Below are 19,488 nucleotides of genomic sequence, written 5' to 3'. Positions count from 1 at the left end.
AAAATAATGCTACTTTGGCTACTGCTATTGCTGTGAGTAATAAAGTACTTTGTCCCTGACCTAGGACTCTTGTGTCTTCTTCCAGCATCTGTGAAATTGTAACAAGCTAAGTTGTTAGTTTACAAATAAGTAGAGTGAATTATTAGATCCTTCTGAGGATTACCTACCTGAGAGGTAGCCATATGAATAAAGGTTCCCTAAAACTAATCAATTTTCTAACCAAGATAAAAGGTAGAAACTTGTAAGGAATTAACTTTATGTGCTAAATTTGAAAACTAAAGACAGCGTTATTTTGGTAAAGGTGCTAATAGCTTTTTTTTTTTTTTAAACTGATATTGAAACAAAATCAAGAACATGAAAAGGTACAAAAGATGTGTTAAGCAAAAAGAAAGGCTAGTTAGATGATGTATCATTTACTGTGTGTATTGACACATTCTGTTTTGCAATGATTTTTTACTTTTTATTCTGCCTTCATTGTCCCAGTAGAACAGGATGTGATGATATTTAAATATGATTTTGTTTTAAGAACAAAGAAATACTGAATAAGTTATGAGTCTTTCCACTTAAACATGTATGGAGTGTATGTAAAGTTAAAATGTGGATTATGCCAAAATGGAGTATGTTTTTATTGTTAAGATTAAAGATTTTATTAGATCATCAATTCTACCTATAATCCAGGAGTAATTTAATTTTCTAAAATAGAAATATTTACTATGCCAAGAAACAACCACATCCTTTCCTGGCATGTCTACTAGAGTATTTTAATTTGAAAAAAAAAAAAATCTCTGCATACTCTGTGTGTGTATGTGAGTATAGCAGAGCCTTGACATCTCCAGGGAATAGTTCCTGAAGGCATGCTAACTTAATATGGATCCGGAGTCATCCTTTAAAGAAAGAGCAGTGGTGACATAGCTGGCTCTAGGACTCAGTTTCACATGCAATCCTTCTGAGTTTTTAGGAGACCTTCATAAAGATAGCTGCAAGAAACTCCAGTGCTGGGCAGGGCACATTTCATAGTTACAGCTGCTGTTTTTTACCCATAGGGAAAGTATGAAACTGTAGAGTTACAGATGTAAGTAGCTTTTCCGCCATTGCTTTAGTAATCCCAGATAGGATGCTCTGAGTTTGCCCAACAAGGCATTTACTCAGAAATACCTCTCTTCTGGTTGTTATTGTGGTCAGATAAATGAGTAAAAGAGATAGAAATATCATGGAATTTTGGTGGAATTAGTAATAATGCTTGACAAATGAATAGCATCTTTAATTCTTACTGCTTTAAATCTGTAAGTGTGCACTGAAAGTATATCAGACATTCATTTGTTAAACAGATAATTGAATGACATCATATGTATTATGATGTGAAGATATGAGGAATCTAGAGGAATATATATTACCTAATACTATCTTCATATTTTCACTCACTTGACAGAAATTTATTGAATATCTGCTCCTACCAGGCATTGTACTAGGTAATTGGGAGATCGCTACTTCTTAAGGTAGCTAATACAGCTAATAAAAGTTTACCTCTTTGTAACTTAATCATTTACTCTAGACCTATACAGAATTTCCACCACAAAAGGCAACTATGTTATCATAACTCTTACTATCTGAGCCCTAATTTTTCAGTTCTTCTCACCACTCTTATCATTTGGTTGCTTTCCTCTGGATGTGCTTACTTATTAATGGTGCACTTCAAAGAAGGAGCTGGGAAGCAAACACAATATTCCAAATGAGGTTTGGGGTAGACTAGAATGGTCTCTCCTTTAATTTGCACATTATACATTGTATTACCTTAATGTAATGCAGTCACCTTACAATTTGATATATATGTAATGTTAGTAACTTAAAATGCTACATGAGCAGATAAAGCATACCTCTCTCATTCTAAATTTAATCGTTTGAATTTCTCGAGCTAAGTGGAGAATTTATTATCTTTATTGATTTCTATCCCTCTACCTCCTCTTAATCATCTGTCTAGGACTTTGCTCCACATCAGATTTTCCTTACATTTCATTTGGCTTCTGCATCTCCTTTTCTACTGCTTCTCTTTTCTCAACATATTTCCAGTTTAAAATCTTACCAAACTTCTCTCAATCAAAAATACTCTTCATTGATCTCTATGTCCTATTATAAATTCTTCCTTATTTCTCTCTCCTATCCTCCACATTTCTCTTAAGTATTAATGTATCTTAAGGATCTGTCTTTGGTCTCTTTTCGTTTCCCCCTGCCCCATCACATATCATCTCTTTGGGTAATCATCTTTTCTTTGGTTTTAACTATCCATTGCATATGTGCTGTTGACTCCCAAAGCAGCAGCCTTATTCCTAACTTCTTTTGAATCCCATATTCTGTTGCTTATATATAATAAAGGTCAAGTTCATTAACATGGCTAAAAATGCTCTCTGTGTTTTGACCTTATGCAGGTTATACTTTTCCCTATATTGCCTTATATAGCCTATACTTTTCTTGTTTTATAGTGATGCTTTGATGCTTGTAATTTTCTTGAACTTATATCATTTCATGTCTCTTTGCCTTTGCCAATTCTCCCATTGCCTGCATCAGTCTTCTACTTACCCTTAGACTCTGCATAGGCATTATCTCCTATGAAGACTTCCCTGACAGTTACTTTCTATTCTGTATTTGTCATTCTTATACATAGTATGTCATTGCAGCTATCATGTTACTTTGTTCATATTTGTTTACTTGTCTTTCTAACTAATTTCTGAGTTCCTTACAGTCAGGAACTAGATCTTATTCATTTTAATATTTCTAATGCCTAGCACACTTCCTGGCACGTAGTGTGTTCTCACTGAATATTAAATTGAACTAGTTAGGTTTGAGCTTGTTGAAACACAAGATGACGTAAGATGAGAAAGGTATGATTGAATTTTGGGATCCTGATCAGAATATAAGCTACTTTAACTTTGTGTCATTTAGATATGTAAATGAATGTCAGTGTATTAGTTAACACTTTGAGTGTCCTGAGATTTGGAATTGTGCCATATTTATCTCTGTATTGCTAGTACCTAACATAGTGCTTGCCGAATGCCAGGCTACCAGTGTTTATTGAACTGAAACAAATTAAATTGAAATTAGATAAAGGTGTTCATGTTGCAAAGATACTATATGACTAGTAGCATTCATCTTTACTACTGTATCTTTAAGAATAAATCAGAGAAATTTTGTGAGTTTATTATTGAAATCTATAAGATTTAGGAAATCTATATTATGTTCCTGACATGCCAAGTCAAATTATCTATCAAAAAGTATTTTGGCATTACTTATTTATAATGATCACACTTCTCCTTCTGAAGATTGATAGGCTAACACCTCTTTTAAGAATATGTTCTAAAAATTGATGGTAAAGTAATAGGTATGTAATTGTCTTAATTTTTCTTGTTTGGAGTGCTCCTAGCGTTCCTCCTATTTAAAAATAAAATCCCCAGAGATGTCCTGTTGGTTTTGTGGATCTTATCGGCAAAAGATAAATTTACATATTCGAGAAGTTCAGTGAACACCAAGTTGGATTAATATAAAGAAAATCACACATAGGCACATCATAGTCGAACTGCTGAAAACTAAAGATAAGACACAGGTCTTAAAAACATCTAGAGAAAACAGGCATTCCACGAAGAGACTGCTGACAAGAATCATAGTTAACTTCTCATCAGAAGTAGTAGAATACAGGGGACAATGGGATGATATTTTTAAGTGCTGAGAAATTATCAAACTAGAATTTTATATCTAGCAAAATTACTCTGCAAAAGTGAAAGTGAAAACATTTTCAGAAAATAAAATCTGAGAGAATTTGTTCCCAACAGACCTGCACATTATAAGAAATGCTAATAGAAGTTCTTTAGGTTGAGGAAAAACAATACCAGATAGAAATGTGGATCTTTGGAAGAAGTGAAAAGCACTGAAAATGGCATATATGTGGGTAAATATAAAAAATTATATCTCTTTTCACAATTTCTTTAAAAAATAATTGACTAAAAAATAACTACATTATAGAGTTATATTTTATGTAGAAGTAAAATGTATGACAATAGTTGCTGAAAGAAAAGAAATAAATGGACTCTTGTAAGGTTCTTACATTATATGGGATGTGGTAATATTAACTCAAGATAGAGTGATAAGTTATAGATGCATATCATAATTTTTAGAACAACCAGTAATAAATAAAAGAACTATAGTTAAACAGCCAATAGAGGAGATAAAATGGAACCCTAAAAATAGGCTCAACCTTAGGAAGATAAGGAAGAAAACTGAAGAAAAATAACAGGGACAGATTACAAACACAAGAGAAAGATGGTAGACAAACTCAGCCATATCAGTGATTACATTAAATGTATATAGACTAAACAGTAATCAGAAGGCTCAGATTGAATAAAAATGAAAAGCTGATCTAAATTGTTTACAAGAGGGACATTCGAAATATAAAGACCCAGTTAGGCTGGAAATAAAGGATGTAAAATCTGTACCACATAGACACCAATCATAACAAAGCTAGTATGACTAATTAATGTCGGACCAAGTAGATTTTAAGATAAGGAGTATTACTAGAAATAAAGACATTCTTGCCCACTGTTTTTCTATTTTTCAATCCTAGGTAAATTATGTGGGCTTTTTTAAAAAATCTATAAATAGTTAATATTTGAGCTCTTATGGTAGGCACTTTATTTGCTTTATCATCAGTCCTTGTAATAACCTTGCAAAAGGATTGTAATTCCCATTGTATACTGAGTCCTAGAGAGGTTAATAACTTTGCTAAGGTCACAGGGCTAGTAAGTGGCAAAATTTGGATTTGAAGCCAGTTCTGATTTGGTTCAGACTTGATTTTTTTCACCGTACATTGTTTCCTAACAGTGTACTCTATGCTTTGCTTTTTTATTGACTCACCTCGTTGGAAAAGTCTTCCTGAGGTCACCTACCTAGTTCATCATGCCTTTTTGGAACTCATTCCTCTTTAAGTCTTATAAGAATAGCTACATTCAGATGTTATCCATAGGCCGTGATTGAGAATTTTCAGTGTTGGCATTATGATTTTACTATTCATCAGTACATTTCAAAGTTGTTTCTCTCCTGTAATACTTTGTTAACTACAGCCCCCAATTCCCTTAAGTCATTGTTAATTTCCTTACATTTTGATTAAGCTAAATCAAAGAGATGAAGTAGCTTAGATCATAAGTGTCTACTTGGAAAAAAGATATTCGTATCTTAGAGCCTACTGTGAATTCTTTATATAATAAGCGGCATAATGCATGTTATTTGCCTCTTAGAGTTGTAGACTATAAATTACTGATACTAGTTTAGTTTTTTTTTCATCATATTTGGTCAGACTGGATGCTTATAGTTCACAGTAATGCTATAAAAAAGTTAAGTATGACTTTTTTTGTGCTTATTAAAGAGTTTTACAAATCTCTGGACATAGTTTGTTGCCTGAAGTACTGTGAAACTCGAGAGCAGGAGCTATATCTTTTACCCACAGTATTTCTACATACTGCCTGGCACATGGTAGGCACTGAGTTAAATACCTGTTGGTAGTTGTTTTATTATTTTTCTAATTGATGTCACTTAAAAGTCTTCTGTTAAAATTAGTATTTAATGAAATTCTCAGAAAAATATGTTAAATGTTTGCTCCCTCTTGTGGATATAAAGGAGATTGTAAACTCTTATAATGAATCTGTTCTCTAGTTTTATTATTAAAAGATATACAAGTAAAATTTACCAAAATTTTCCATGTTTTGGAGGGTTATGAATCCATACCAATGTTATCAATAAATTTTTTGTTCACATACACTTATAAAACATGCAGAATTCATGCTCAAGTATCATTTTTTGAATGTCCAGGATAAAATTTGTGTACTATTACTCAAGTCAGAGCTTAATAGTATTTTTGAGCACATTCTTTCAGCTTTCTGCATGTAAATTACATGAATCATAAAATAACTTATTTCTGTTTTAATTCTAAAGCAATATTAGGTATTTTTGGATATGTGTAGGAATATTATTAAGATTATTATTTCCTAATGGTGTTAAACATTCCTTGTTTTGATAAAACTGAAAATAAAAGTTTAAATTGTTTGCCTTCAGAGCTTTTAACTTCAGAATATCTGACCAGATTTTTTAAAAAATACATATTTTTCTAAAGAATTAATGTAACTGAGACTATAAACAATTGGCCTTGTGAATGCTTTGATATGTAGAAAAATATTTTCAATACAAATATGTATCCTTCACATTTTTTTCTATATACTTTGAGACTTTCATAGTGCTTTCTTCTACCTCTTCATTTTATACACTTGATCTTAGCCAAAAGACTGAAAAGCAATCGACCTCTTAATTTTCTATTTACTTCTGTCATTTATAGAAGTTGACTTTCATTTTGAGACTGTCTTTTTGAATAGAAACAATATTATCACCATTTCAGAAGACTCATACTCTATTTGTCAAAGACAAATAGTATGCAACAAATGTGTACTGTAGTGTGGATTTTAGACTCTCAATATATCTTACTTAGTGGACAGGTTACTTGCTCCAGAAAGTAGTCTAGCTGTGAGCATGATATAGATTCTCACCTCAGCAAAATCATTTTATCTGTCATTAACTAAAGCAAACAAAAAAACAAAACTTTGTGGTAGTATAATAGTCATATAGCAAAGAACACAAATCCTGAAAGTATAGTTTCATGAACTTGCATAAAATGAACACATCAATGAAACCAACACTAAAGAAAACTGAATATTAATCAAGCTCTAGAAGCCTCCTTCTAGTCATTATCTCCCCATGCTCTAGGATAACCAACATTATGTATGTGTATATATGTGTGTGTGTATACACATATGTATGCGTATATGTGAGTGTGTATGTGTGTATATATTAGTTTTACTTGTTTTTATTTTACTTTATTTTTTTTTTTTTATGCCTACAGCACCTGGTATTCCTAGGTGGTCTCCCATCCAAGTACTAACCAGGCCCGACCCTACTTATCTTTCGAGATCAGATGAGATTGGGAATGTTCAGGGTGGCATGGCCGTAGACCGTTTTACCTGTTTTTAATCTTTATGTACATGAAACCACACAGTGGGGTTTTCTTACTGTGATAAACTATGCATAACATAAAATTTACCTTCTTACCTATTTTTAAGTGTATAATCAGTGGCATTCAGTACATTGACGTTGTGGCACCATCAGCATAATCTATCTCCTGAATTTTTTCATTTTTCTAAATTGAAACTTCATACCCTCCAGTCCCTGGCAACCACCACTCCACTTTTTGTCTCCATGGTTTTGACTATTCTAGGTATTTTATTTTAGTGGAATCATACAATATTTGTCTTTTTGTGTTTGGCTTATTTCACTTAGCACAGTGACTTCAAGGTTCATGCATGTTATAGTATGTTTCAGAATTTCCTTAAGACTGGATGATATTCTCATATATGTATATACCACATTTTGTTCATTCATCTGTCGGTGGACATTTTGGTTGTTTTCACCTTTTGGGTATTGTAAGCAATGCTATGAATAAGTGTACTAATATATGTTCAAGTCCCTGCTTTCAGTTCTTTTGGGTACATACCTAGAAGTGGAATTGCTGGATCAAATGGTAATTCTGTATTTAATTTTTTGTGGGTATAGTAGGCTTTTGGCATATATTTATATCTTTGTGACCTTATAAATTTACTTCTGTCATCACTCTAGGTTTCTCTCTTCTTGAAGAATGCAGAGGATTTTCTGTATACAGTCATTTGTCTGTGATAAAAGATATCTTTACTTCTTTCTAGTCTTTATGACTTTTTCCTTTCTTTTTCTTGCTTTTTTGCATGGGCCAGGGCCTCCTGTACAATGTTGAATAGAAGTGGTAACAGCAAACATCCTTGCCTGTTCCCAAGGGAGAAGATATTCAGTCTTCCACTCTTGAGTATGATGTTAATGTAGATTTTTCGTAGATTTCTTTCATCAGTCGATGAAGTTTCCTCTATTTCTAGTTTGAATGGGTGTTAAAATTGGAAACGAAGAAGTCACATGGTCACAGATGACATGATTTTTGCAGACATGATTCTTTATATAGAAAACCATAAAGACACCACCAAAAAATTATTAGAAACAATAAACAAATACAATAAATTGCAGGATGCAAAATCAACGTACAGAAATCCATTGCATTCTTATATACCAAAATGAAATTTCAGAAAAAGACATGAAAAAAAGAATTTCTTTGCAATTACAACAAAAAGAATAAAATACCTAGGAATAAAACTTAACAAAGGATGTGAAGGACCTGTACACCGAAAATTAGAAGATATTATTAAAAGGAATTGCAGAAGATACAAAGACATGGAAAGACATTCTGTGTTCATGGATAGGAAGAATCAGCACGGTTAAAATGGCCATATTACCCAAAACAATGTACATGTTTAATGCAATCCCCATCAAAATCCCAATGGTATTTTTTTTAAAAAATAAAACAAAAAATCATCAGATTCATATGGTATCACAAAAGACCCTGAATAGCTAAAGCAATGCTAAAAAAAGAGAACAAGGCTGGAGATACCACACTTCCTGACTTCAGATTATACTACAAAGTGACAGTAAATGAAACAGCATGGTATTGGCAGAAAAACAGACACACAGACCAATGGAACAGAATTGAGAACCCAGAAATAAACCCATAAATATATATGGGCAAATAATTCTTGACACAGGAGCCAAAAACATGCAATGGAGAAAAGAAATTCTCTAATGGTGCTGGGAAAAGTAGAAAGCCACATACAGAAGAATGAAACTAGATTGCTGTCATTATACATCGAAATTAACTCAAAATGGACCAAAGACCTTGGTTTAGAGAGTATTTTATGAATTTGACCTCAAAGGCAAGGGAAGGAAAAGCAAAAATAAATGAATGGGACTATATCAAACTAAAAAGCTTCCACAGAGCAAAAGAAACCAACAAAAGAAAGAGACAGCCAAGTGAATGGGAGAAGATATTTGCAAACAACGCCTCTGATGAGGGGCTAATATCCAAAGTATATAAAGAACTCATACAACTCAACAACAACAACAAAACAAATAAAAAAATGGGCAGAGGGCCTGAACGGATACTTCTCCCAAGAAGATGTACAAACGACCAAAAGACATGAAAAGATGCTCAACTTCACTAGCTATTAGGGAAATGCAAATCAAAACCACAATGAGATACCATCTCACACCTGTAAGAATGACTGTTATCAATAAGAGAAGTAATAACAAGTGTTGGAAAGGTTGTGGGAGAAAAAATGAACCCTCATTCACTGCTGATGGGAATAAAAATTAATACAACTACTATGGAAACCAGTATGGAGGTTCCTCCGAAAACTAAGAATTGGATTACCATATGATCCAGCAATCCCTCTTCTGGATTGTTATCCTAAAAACCTGAAAACATCTATGAAAGATGATTGGATAAAGAAGATGTGGTACATATATACCATGGACTATTTCTCAGCCACAAGAAATGGTGAAATACTGCCGTTTGCAACAACATGGATGGATCTTGAGATAATCATGCTTAGCAAAATAGAAGAAGTTGAAACCCATATGACTTCACTCATCCGTGGGATATAAAACTGAAAGCAACAAGTGAACAACAACAGCTTACTGGTTATCAAAGGGAAAGGGGAGGGAAGGAGGTCGATAAGGGTAAAGGGGGTTAAATATATGGTGATGGAAGATTTGTCTTTGGATGGTGAACACAGTGCAGTATACACATGGTATATTTTTGAATTGTGTACTCAAAACCTGTATAATTTTATTAACCAACGTCACCCCAATACATTTAGTAAGAAAAATGAGCGGGTGTTGAATTTTGTTAATACTTTTTTTTCTTCTAGTGAGATGATCATAAGATTCCATTATTCTGTTAATAGCATGAATTTTACTGATTTTCTCATATTAACCCATCTTTGCATTGCTTGAAGAAACCACAGTTGGTTATGTGTTGTCCTTTTTATATATTCCTAGATTTGATTTTGTTAAGGATTTTTGCATCGATGTTCATAAGGAAAATTAGTCCAGATCTGGAGAAATTGTGGACCTATCTCCTGCCTCATGTCAGTGAGGTGATCCAGCAGACCAGTGATAGTGTTTATGAGCTACAGTTGCACTTGTGCCATCCCTAAACTTTTTAGGGCAGTAATGCCTGCTTCTTTTTCTTCTGCCTTCTAAATCTTGCACAGATTATTTTTATGGCCATTCTTGACCTGAAAATACTCAGAGAAGAAATTTTCAGAAATGTAGTTTAAGTTTAAATAAGTCTGAGACCAGAAGATATCATCTTGGCCTTATGTTCTATGCCTCTTTGCATTCCCCCTTCTTGCTCTAGGGATTACAGTATACATGGCTTACTTAGCACAATCTGTCTTAAATTATATCACTTCATGTATAATGTAGGAATCTTATAAAAGTATACTTCCATTTATTCTCTCTCTGCTTATGTTTTATTCTTGTCATATATACTTCTACATGTGTTATAAACCTCACAACTAATTTCTATTATTTTTGCTTTAAGGAGTTAATTATCTTTTAATGCATAGATAATGCAAGAAAAAATATCTTGTATTTTTCCACATATTTACCATTTTTGACAGTGCGTAGATTATCTTGCAAGAAAGATGTGTTGGTGAGAAATTTTCTCAGCTTTTGTTTATCTGAAATTTACTTTGCCTTTTCATTATTTATATATTAGTTTTTTATAAAAGAGTTTGATGCAGTGGTAATCTTTGCTGGATATGTAAAAACATTTTGGCAAACAATATTAAAATTATTTGGAAAGTCAAGTCTGCTACTTCATAACTTTACTACTCTGCTTTTTTCTTTTAATAAGTAAAAGTTTATTCATTTTGCTGTTTATAACTAAAAAATTTATATGAAATTCACATTTAGTGATATAAACTCATTTTAAATGGATAATTTGCTGAGTTTTAATAACTATATACCCCTCTAATCATCACTGTAATAAGGATTTAGAATATGTCCATTGTTTTAGAAAGATTCCTTCATGTTCTGTTCCAGTCAATCCCCATGCCTCATAGGAAACCACTGTTCTGATTTCTATCATGGTAAATTAGTTTTGACTTTTATTGGTTTTCATATAAATGAAGTCATACAGCATACAGTCTTTTGAATCTTGCTTCTTTCCCTCAATATAATGCTTTTGTGTTTCTTCCATATATGAATATATATGTAGTTTTTTAATTACTGAGTTGTATTCCATTACCCCATTAAAGATACAGAACATTTTCATTGTTCAAATAAGGTTTCCTCAAGGTCTCTTCCATCAATCCTCATGTGTCACAGGAAACCACAGTTCTGATTTCTATCACTGTAGAATAATTTTACGTATTATTGGACTTGATATAAATGAAATCATGTAGCATGAAATCTTTAAGTCAGATTTTTTTCTCTCATCCTAATGCTTTTGAGGGTCATCAGATATATGTATTAATATTTCTCACAGTCTGTGTCTTGCCTTTTTATTTTACCTTAGAGCCTGGCGTGTTGTCTGAGGTCTTGCCCCCTAACTGGTCCCAAAGTGTAATTTTTGTTTCATAAGACTGTCAGAAACTATATTCTCTTTTCTTTAGGAGCTTTTTACCAAGATTTTTTGCTTTCTAACCTATAGGTACCTGAAATTTAGTAGATGTTACTTGACAGAAAACTGTGAGGCTTCCAAAATTTCATAATAACATTATGAAGCAAATAATAGTATAAGGCAGAATAGAATTAAATGCAAAGTGCTTGTTAGAGACCTGCGTTTTTCAAGGGCTTCACATATAGAGGACTTTAAGCCTTAAGGGCTTAAAATCCAAGTCATATTTTGGTGTTTTCTCTCTCACATCTCAAAGTGGAATGTGATGAAATGCTAAGTAAATCTCTCAGATTTTTTGTTTTGATGCTCTAATTTTAGTAGTTTTGGAAAAGCAGTTTGCCAGTGGGCTAAGTGTGAAAAAGAATTGATGGTGGACGATGAGAGACTAGCATTGATTCATTCTGTTATCATATGCTTATTTTGGTGGAAATTTAGCTTATACTAAGAAATGCTTTTTATTGGCCTATAGAATTTTGTAAACCAGCTTACTATATGCCTGTGGTATCATGGACAAAATTACCTGTTGATGTATTTGAACGTGAGTGCAAAAAAGATCTAACTTTAAAATTCTAAGATTGAGTCATGGTTGTTAATGCCAGGTTCTAATTTTTTTTTTTTTTAATGACATGTGGCTTAAATAATGAGAGTGTGGCTGACTTATCAGGAATATATGTTCTGGTCTTTTGATTTACAGACTTAAATATTTGATTTTCATTTTAATATCCATCAGTGATAATGTTCTGGGAAATGAATTTAGAATCAGAGATTCACAGGAGGCTGATCTGTCAAATAGAATATCAATTTACAATGGGAGAGACATTTTTACATTGACCACAGTACTTGTAATTATTATTCAGAACATCCTTTTCCTGGTTTAGGATACCTGAGAAACCAGTTTGGTCATCAGAACATGGATTGGTAAGCATAGAAGCAGAACAAAATACCTGGATTGGTTTGGGGGATGGTTTACCCAGTCTGTGGCAAGTCTAGGGAATTATTTCTCCTCTGTTTCTAGTGTTTAAATAGTCATCCCATCGGTTTCATGAATACTATCTCTTAGTATCTTTAAGATATCTTTATAGTAACTCTTTCGGTCAATAATGGACAAATTCTTACTTTCTGATATTTCTTTTCCTAAATTTTGTGTACCCTTCTGTTAGAAACGTAAGGCATGTATTTATATGATTAGTTTGATTGATATTTACCTCTTCTTGCTCACAGTGTTCTCTTCTTGAAATTGGGGAACAATCCAAGCCTTCCTAAGGCTGTGCTACAGATATTCTTCCTATTTGATGTTAACACCTTGATGAAATTTGTAGGGTTGTAGTGGAAAGATTGAACACTTTGTTCTGGCTCTGGATTCAGATTCTGGTTTTGCCACCAAGTAGCTGAGCAACTTGGACATGCTACTTGATCTCTTTAAACTTAAGTTTCCTCATCAGTGATACTTTTATCTTATAAGGATGATAAGAAGATTGAATCAATGTGTCTAAAACACTTGAATAGTGCATAAGAAATGTATTTGTATACGATTCATTCAGCCATTTATTTTTTCAAAAAATCTTAGTTGAGTGATCTTCTATGTGTCAGGCAATTTGCTGTGCACCAGGGTAATAACACTGACCATGACTGTCAGTGATCTCTGCATTTATGACATTTAAAGTCTAGTGGAGTAATAGAGGCACACATAAACATCCAATTATAATACTATATGGTAAGTGCTATAATAGGTGATAGAAGCATACTTATAAGTATTTTCAGAGATGCCTTTAAAAATGCATTGTCAAAATATTTAAAACTTTTCAGGGCTTGGGTCCCCAGTTTACTAATAGTACCTGGTTCATTTCTATGCATGGATGTATGCATAACTTATATGAAGAAAATATATGAAAGATAGCTTATCAGAATTCAATTGTGGTATGGCTTCTACATTTCAAGTTTTTTTTTTTTTTTGTGGAAAAACCTGTTAAAGAAAAGTTATTTAAGAAATAAATTGGGTCAGCGACTGATAATATTTCCTAATATCAAACTGCCATTTGACAAAATGTGCGTGCACTTGCACTGTGGCACTGTTTGACATTTATAAGCATTTACAAACTTGTGAGTAGATTGCATCAGTGTAGAATCATATGTCAGCTTATTTTGGGACTTGGTAGAGATGTGATTTATATTTCTTAGCACACATTGCCAATGGAAGCATCTATGCAGGTCGTTATAACCAGACTAATGATGTCAAAAAGAACAACCATTCTTGGTTAAACTTAGAAGTGTAATTCAGTAGTCCTTTTTAACAGTACAAAACTTTTGCACTGAGATAAAGTGATTTACCTGAAAATAGCTGGGGGTCAGGAGGTAGGCAAGACTTTCCATTATGTGGTTCTCAAACTTTAATCAGTGTAAGAATCACCTGAGATGCTTAATGTATGTTCTAGAGCCCTACTTCCAGAAAGTCTAATTCAGTAGTCTCTGGCAGCATCTAAAACCTGTATTTTTAATAAACTTATATATGCCTTACTGTTAAAGTGTACAGCTGAAACTTATTGGATTTTATTAACCACTGTCACCATAAAAAATAAATTAATTAATTAAAGAAAACTAATGGTATAAAACCTGTATTTTTAATAAGTATGCCAGGTAAAGCTGATGTAGGAGAGACAAAGACCATACTGTAAATAACACTTTAATTCACTATGCTGCCTCCTGTGCTCTCTGTGATAGTGACTTGTCTTGTTGCTGCTCAAGCCCTTCTGTTTCCTCATCTTTCTGAAGTTGGTGGTGGCCTGGAAATCTTATTGTCTTTACCATTGCAGCACTGACAATAATAGTCTGCTTGGTGTTGTACTTAGGTCCTCTCACTTCTCTGCTTTGAAGTATCCCTTGGATATATCTGAATTTTCTCCTAATGTTGGGATGAGTCATCTGTCACTCCTTTCCTTCATTTCCTCCACAATTCTTTTTTTTTTTTTAATTTTATTTTGTTATTAGTTTCAAGTATACAGTACATTGGTTGGACATTTATATAGTTTATGAAATGATCCCCCTGATTACTCTCTCTGTCCTCTGGCTCTACACATGGCCATTACATTACTGCTAACTGCATTCCCTCTGCCGTGCTCCCCATCCCTTTGACCATCTATCAACTACTAATTTGTACTTCTTTTAACTCTTCACCCCTTTCTCTCAGCCCCCCAACCCTCCTCCCCTTTGGCTGTCACCAGATTGTCCTCTGTATTTGTGAGTCTGTTTTCAATTAGTTTGTTCTTTTTGTTCCTTAGATTCCTCATATAAATGGAATCATACGGTATTTATTTTTCTCTGTCTAACTTATTTCACTCAGCATAATAACCTCTAGGTCCATTCATGTGGTTGCAAATGGTAGGATTTCATTTTTTTTTTTCATGGCTGAGTAATACTGTGTATATGAACCATAACTTCTTTATCCAATTGTATGTTGATGGGCATTTAGGTTGCTTCCATATCTTGGCTATTGTAAATAGTGCTGTCATGAACATAGGGATGCACAGATCTTTACGAATTATTGTTTTGATTTTCTTTGGATAAATAACCAGAAAGTGCAATTACTGGGTCAAAAGGTATATCCAGTTTTAATTTTTTGAGGAACCTCCAGGCTGTTTTCCATAGTGGCTGTACCAATTTGCAATCCCACCAACAGTATATATGAATTCCCTTTTTCTCCACATATTTGCCAGCACTTGTTCTTTGATTGATTGATCGATTGATTGATTTTATTTAATTAACTTATTTTTTTTAGGCAAAGTAACCCTTGGTTGACCTCATAGATTGCAAGGACCTTGTCAGCTCACAAATCTTTATTTTTTATTTTTTACACTACAGCACCTGGTCTCCCTAGGTCGTCTCCCATCCAAATACTAACCCGGCCCGACCCTGCATAGCTTCCGAGATCAGATGGGATCAGGCTTGTTCAGAGTAGCATGACCTTAGTCTTTGATTTATTGATGATAGTCATTCTGACAGGTATGAGGTGATATCTCATTGTGGTTTCAATTTGCATTTCTCTGATGATTAGTGACCTTGAGCCTCTTTTCATATGTCTGTTGGCCATCTTTATTTCCTCCTTGGAGAAATATCTATTCAGGTCTTCTGCCTATTTTTTAATTGGGTTGTTTGTTTTTCTGTTGTTGAGTTGTATGAGTTCTCTATGTATTTTGGATATTAACCCCTTATCAGATGTATCATAAGTAAATATCTTCTCCCATTCAGTAGGTTGTCTTTTGTTTGTTGATAGTTTCCTTTGCTGTGTAAAAACTTTTTAGTTTGATGTAGTCCTATTTGTTTATTTTTTTCTTTTGTTTTCCTTGCCTGAGGAGATATGTTTGAAAAGAAATTACTAGTAGCAATATCAGAGAGATTACTGCCTAAGTTTTCTTCTAGTGTTATGGTTTTGGGTCTTATACTTAAGCCTTTAATCCATTTTGAGTGTATTCTTGTATATAATATAAGAAGGTGGTCCATTTTCATTTTTTTGCATGTATCTGTCCAATTTTCCCAGCATCATTTATTGAAGAGACTGTCTTTATCCCATTGTATATTCTTGCCTCCTTTGTCATATATTAATGAGCATATGGATGTGGATTTATTTCTGGGCTCTCTATTCTGTTCCATTAATCGATGTCTCTGTTTTTATGCCAGTACCATTCTGTTTTGACTACTGTAGACTTGTAGTATAGTTTGATACAGGTAGTGTGATACCTCCAACTTTGTTCTTTCTCTGGGTTGCTGTGGCTATTCGGGGTCTTTTATGGTTCCATATAAATTTTAAGATTATTTATTTTAGCACTTTGAAAAATGCCATTGGTATTTGATAGAGATTGCATTGAATCTCTAGATTGCTTTGGGTAGTATGGCCATTTTAATGATATCGATTCTTCTTACCCATGAGCACGGTATATGTTTCCATTTATTTGTATCTTCTTCAGCTTTTTTTTTTTTTCAGTGACTTATAATGACCTGAGAACAGGTCTTTTGTCTCCTTGGCTAATTTGATTCCTACTCCAAAAAACTTTAATTAAAATTTTTTTATCTGACAGAAATTTATGCCCTAATAAAAGTAAATTATTTTTAGTTTCCTAACATGAGTGCTTTTTTCTTGTCTTTGTCTCCTCTTTCCACTTCCCATCTTCCTCTCCTTCCTCCCATCACTCCTATTTATGTTTTTTCTTACCATATTATGAGCTTCTTAAGCCTGGAATAGAGTAAGAGCTTAATAAATATAATGAATAAGTGAATAACACATCTTGACTTTTCTAAATATTATTAGTTTTTTGTGACTATTTTGCTTATTCATGGAAAGAGATTTTTCTTAAGAAAAATGATGTAATAATGAAGGCAGAATTCAGGATAGTAGTTAACTTAGTGGAGAAAGGAAGGTAGCTAGGAAGTAGCACTCAGGCTTCAAAGATACTGATACTGATGTAATTTTTTAGTTAGGTGGTAGGTATATCAGTATCAGATATTTGGAAACTGGCTAGTCATCTTTGCTTAAAATAGGGAAAAGTGAAATATGAAACAACTATTATTAGAGCCATATGTAACATAACTGGGAAACTCTCAGTATTTGGGATGGTAAATCACAAAATGAAATCTAGGAGATATTTGAAAACTTGGCTTTATTGAGCTTGGTAGGAAGTTCTCAGCACAACTGTTATTAAAGGCTTATCTTAAAATTAAACAGGATTTTTTTATTGTAATAAAATATACATAACAAAATTTATCATTTTAATCACTTTAAGTTTACAGTTCTGTGGCGTTAAGTCATTAACATTGCTTAATGTATAACCATACAACAGCCCATCTCCAGAACTTTTTTATCTTCGCAAACTGCAACTCTACCCATTAAACACTGACTTTGCATTCTCCATCCTCCCAGCTCCTGGCAACAACCATTCTCTATTCTCTGTCTCTATAAATTTGACTACTCCAGGTACCTCATGTAAGTGGAATCATACAATATTTGACCTTTTGTGTCTGGCTTATTTTACTTAACATTATGTCTTCAGAGTTCATTCATGTTATGGCATGTGTTAGAACTTTCTTTTTAAGACTGATATTCCATTGTATGTATATATCCCATTTTGTTTATTCATTCATCCATCAGTGGATACTCAGGTTGTTCTTATGTTTTGGCTATTGTAAATAATGCTGGTATGGACATGAGTATGCAAAGATCTGTTCAAGTCCATGCTTTCAATTCTTTGGATATACATCCAGATTTAGAATTGCTGGATCATGTGATAATTTTATGCTTAATTTTTTGAGGACTTCCTCAAAAAATTAAACAATTTTTAAAGTTTTTATTTACACAGCTAGTTTTGTGAGGTTTCAGAGGAGGAACTTGAAGGAAGTAGCCTATATCTACAAATTTTTGAGAGAGTAAGCTGGAAACCAAGCAAAGTAAGAGACTGTAGAGAGTGGAGTGGAGACTGTTTCTTAGTAAGTCCTTGTTCTAGGAAGTCAGGAAGAATTAAACTTTGTGATAGTGAGCATCTTTTGTTACTACTGGATTTGTAACCAGAAGTATATTACCGTATAACATGTTTGGTTAGCAAATGGAGTCCTTCCATATTCTAGTTTTCTCCTCCCTTTAAATTAAATCCCCCTTTACAACTATAGTTGTCTCTTTATTGCAATTTCTATTAGATATCCAAATGTTCCAACATTTTTTTTGTTATAAAACCAGAATTTTTGCTAGTGCATACACAATGCTTTAATTTGTGCATTTGCTAAAGATGCATTATTTAATTCCTCTGAAAGGCATTTATTACCACCAGTTATACTAGACATAGTTATAGGTGATGAGCTACAAAAATGAACAAGATACCATCGTCTTTGAAGAGACAATATTATGCAGATGATTAGGATATAGCTTACTAATTATTATAATATACGTGTATATATCTCAGGAACTTTGAGATATACACACATACAGTGTCCTAAGAAGATACAGGTAAGTAATTTTTTCATGGATTAGAGGCTAGGGAAGGTTTTACAGAATGAGGTGTCTTGAGTAGTAGAAAATTCATTAAAGGCACTTTAAATGTAGCAAAATACTTGAGTAAAACGTGGGGGTAATTTGAAAATGCATTAGTTATGAGCAAATATTATTTGTGCACTTGGAATGAAAAGAAGACTAAAGCATAGTTCTTATATTTCAGGATATCAGAATTTAAGACAGGAGACAGAAGAGAGACTTTTAAACAAATAATTATAATATAGTCTCATAAATGCCCAGCTTTCATTGGAGAGTAGTAGGGAGAAGGACCTAGATTACCAGAAATTACCGCCAAGGTTTAATTTAGTTGGATGACTGAGTTGACTGGAACTCTTTTTCACATGTTCTGTCTGATTTTTAAATATGTTTCAGACAGGGGAGTAAATCTTGTCATTGTTACTCTATTTTTGAGAATACTTAAAACATTTTTTGTTGTTGGATAATACTGTAAAAATATTTACATTATTACAAAGTGAAATCTATAAGTCAGAGTATACTTAAAGCAGTCTAGCTTCTTTTCTTTTCCCGTTTGCCTATTCCTTTTCTTTTTTTAACATCGAACAAATTATCCTTTATTTTCCCATTGTAAAGAAATGTAAGCGAGTATGTTTATAGTTTCATATTCTTATCAATCTTGAATAAATGATAGCATAGTACATAAACTTCTACAACTTTATTTTTTTTTCTCAAAGATATATTCTGGAGGTCTCTTTGTTGTAATATATAGACCAATTGTTCATTCCTTTTATAATTGTTTAGTATTGCTAGACTATTTTTTAAAATGTAAACCCCAGACGTAGTATTTCACTCCACAGTAATGCTGAGCAGCAAA

The 19,488-nt window shown here is 33.1% G+C and overlaps 1 protein-coding gene and 2 pseudogenes across 2 annotated transcripts in view; 1 reads left to right on the top strand and 2 right to left on the bottom strand.

The window, feature by feature from the left end:
• The window catches only part of FAF1 (Fas associated factor 1), a 377,081-nt gene that overhangs the window by 18,678 nt on the left and 338,915 nt on the right, over positions 1-19,488 (top strand). The window lies entirely within an intron of this gene.
• Positions 6,923-7,041, bottom strand: LOC111744484 (annotated as a pseudogene).
• On the bottom strand, positions 15,473-15,591 carry LOC111744498 (annotated as a pseudogene).

The sequence above is a fragment of the Pteropus vampyrus genome, unplaced genomic scaffold, assembly GCF_000151845.1.
Source record: "Pteropus vampyrus isolate Shadow unplaced genomic scaffold, Pvam_2.0 Scaffold135, whole genome shotgun sequence".
NCBI classification, from domain to species: Eukaryota; Metazoa; Chordata; class Mammalia; order Chiroptera; family Pteropodidae; genus Pteropus; species Pteropus vampyrus.
The sequence above is the reverse complement of the archived record's forward strand: the minus strand, read 5'-3'. Positions and strand labels throughout refer to the sequence as shown.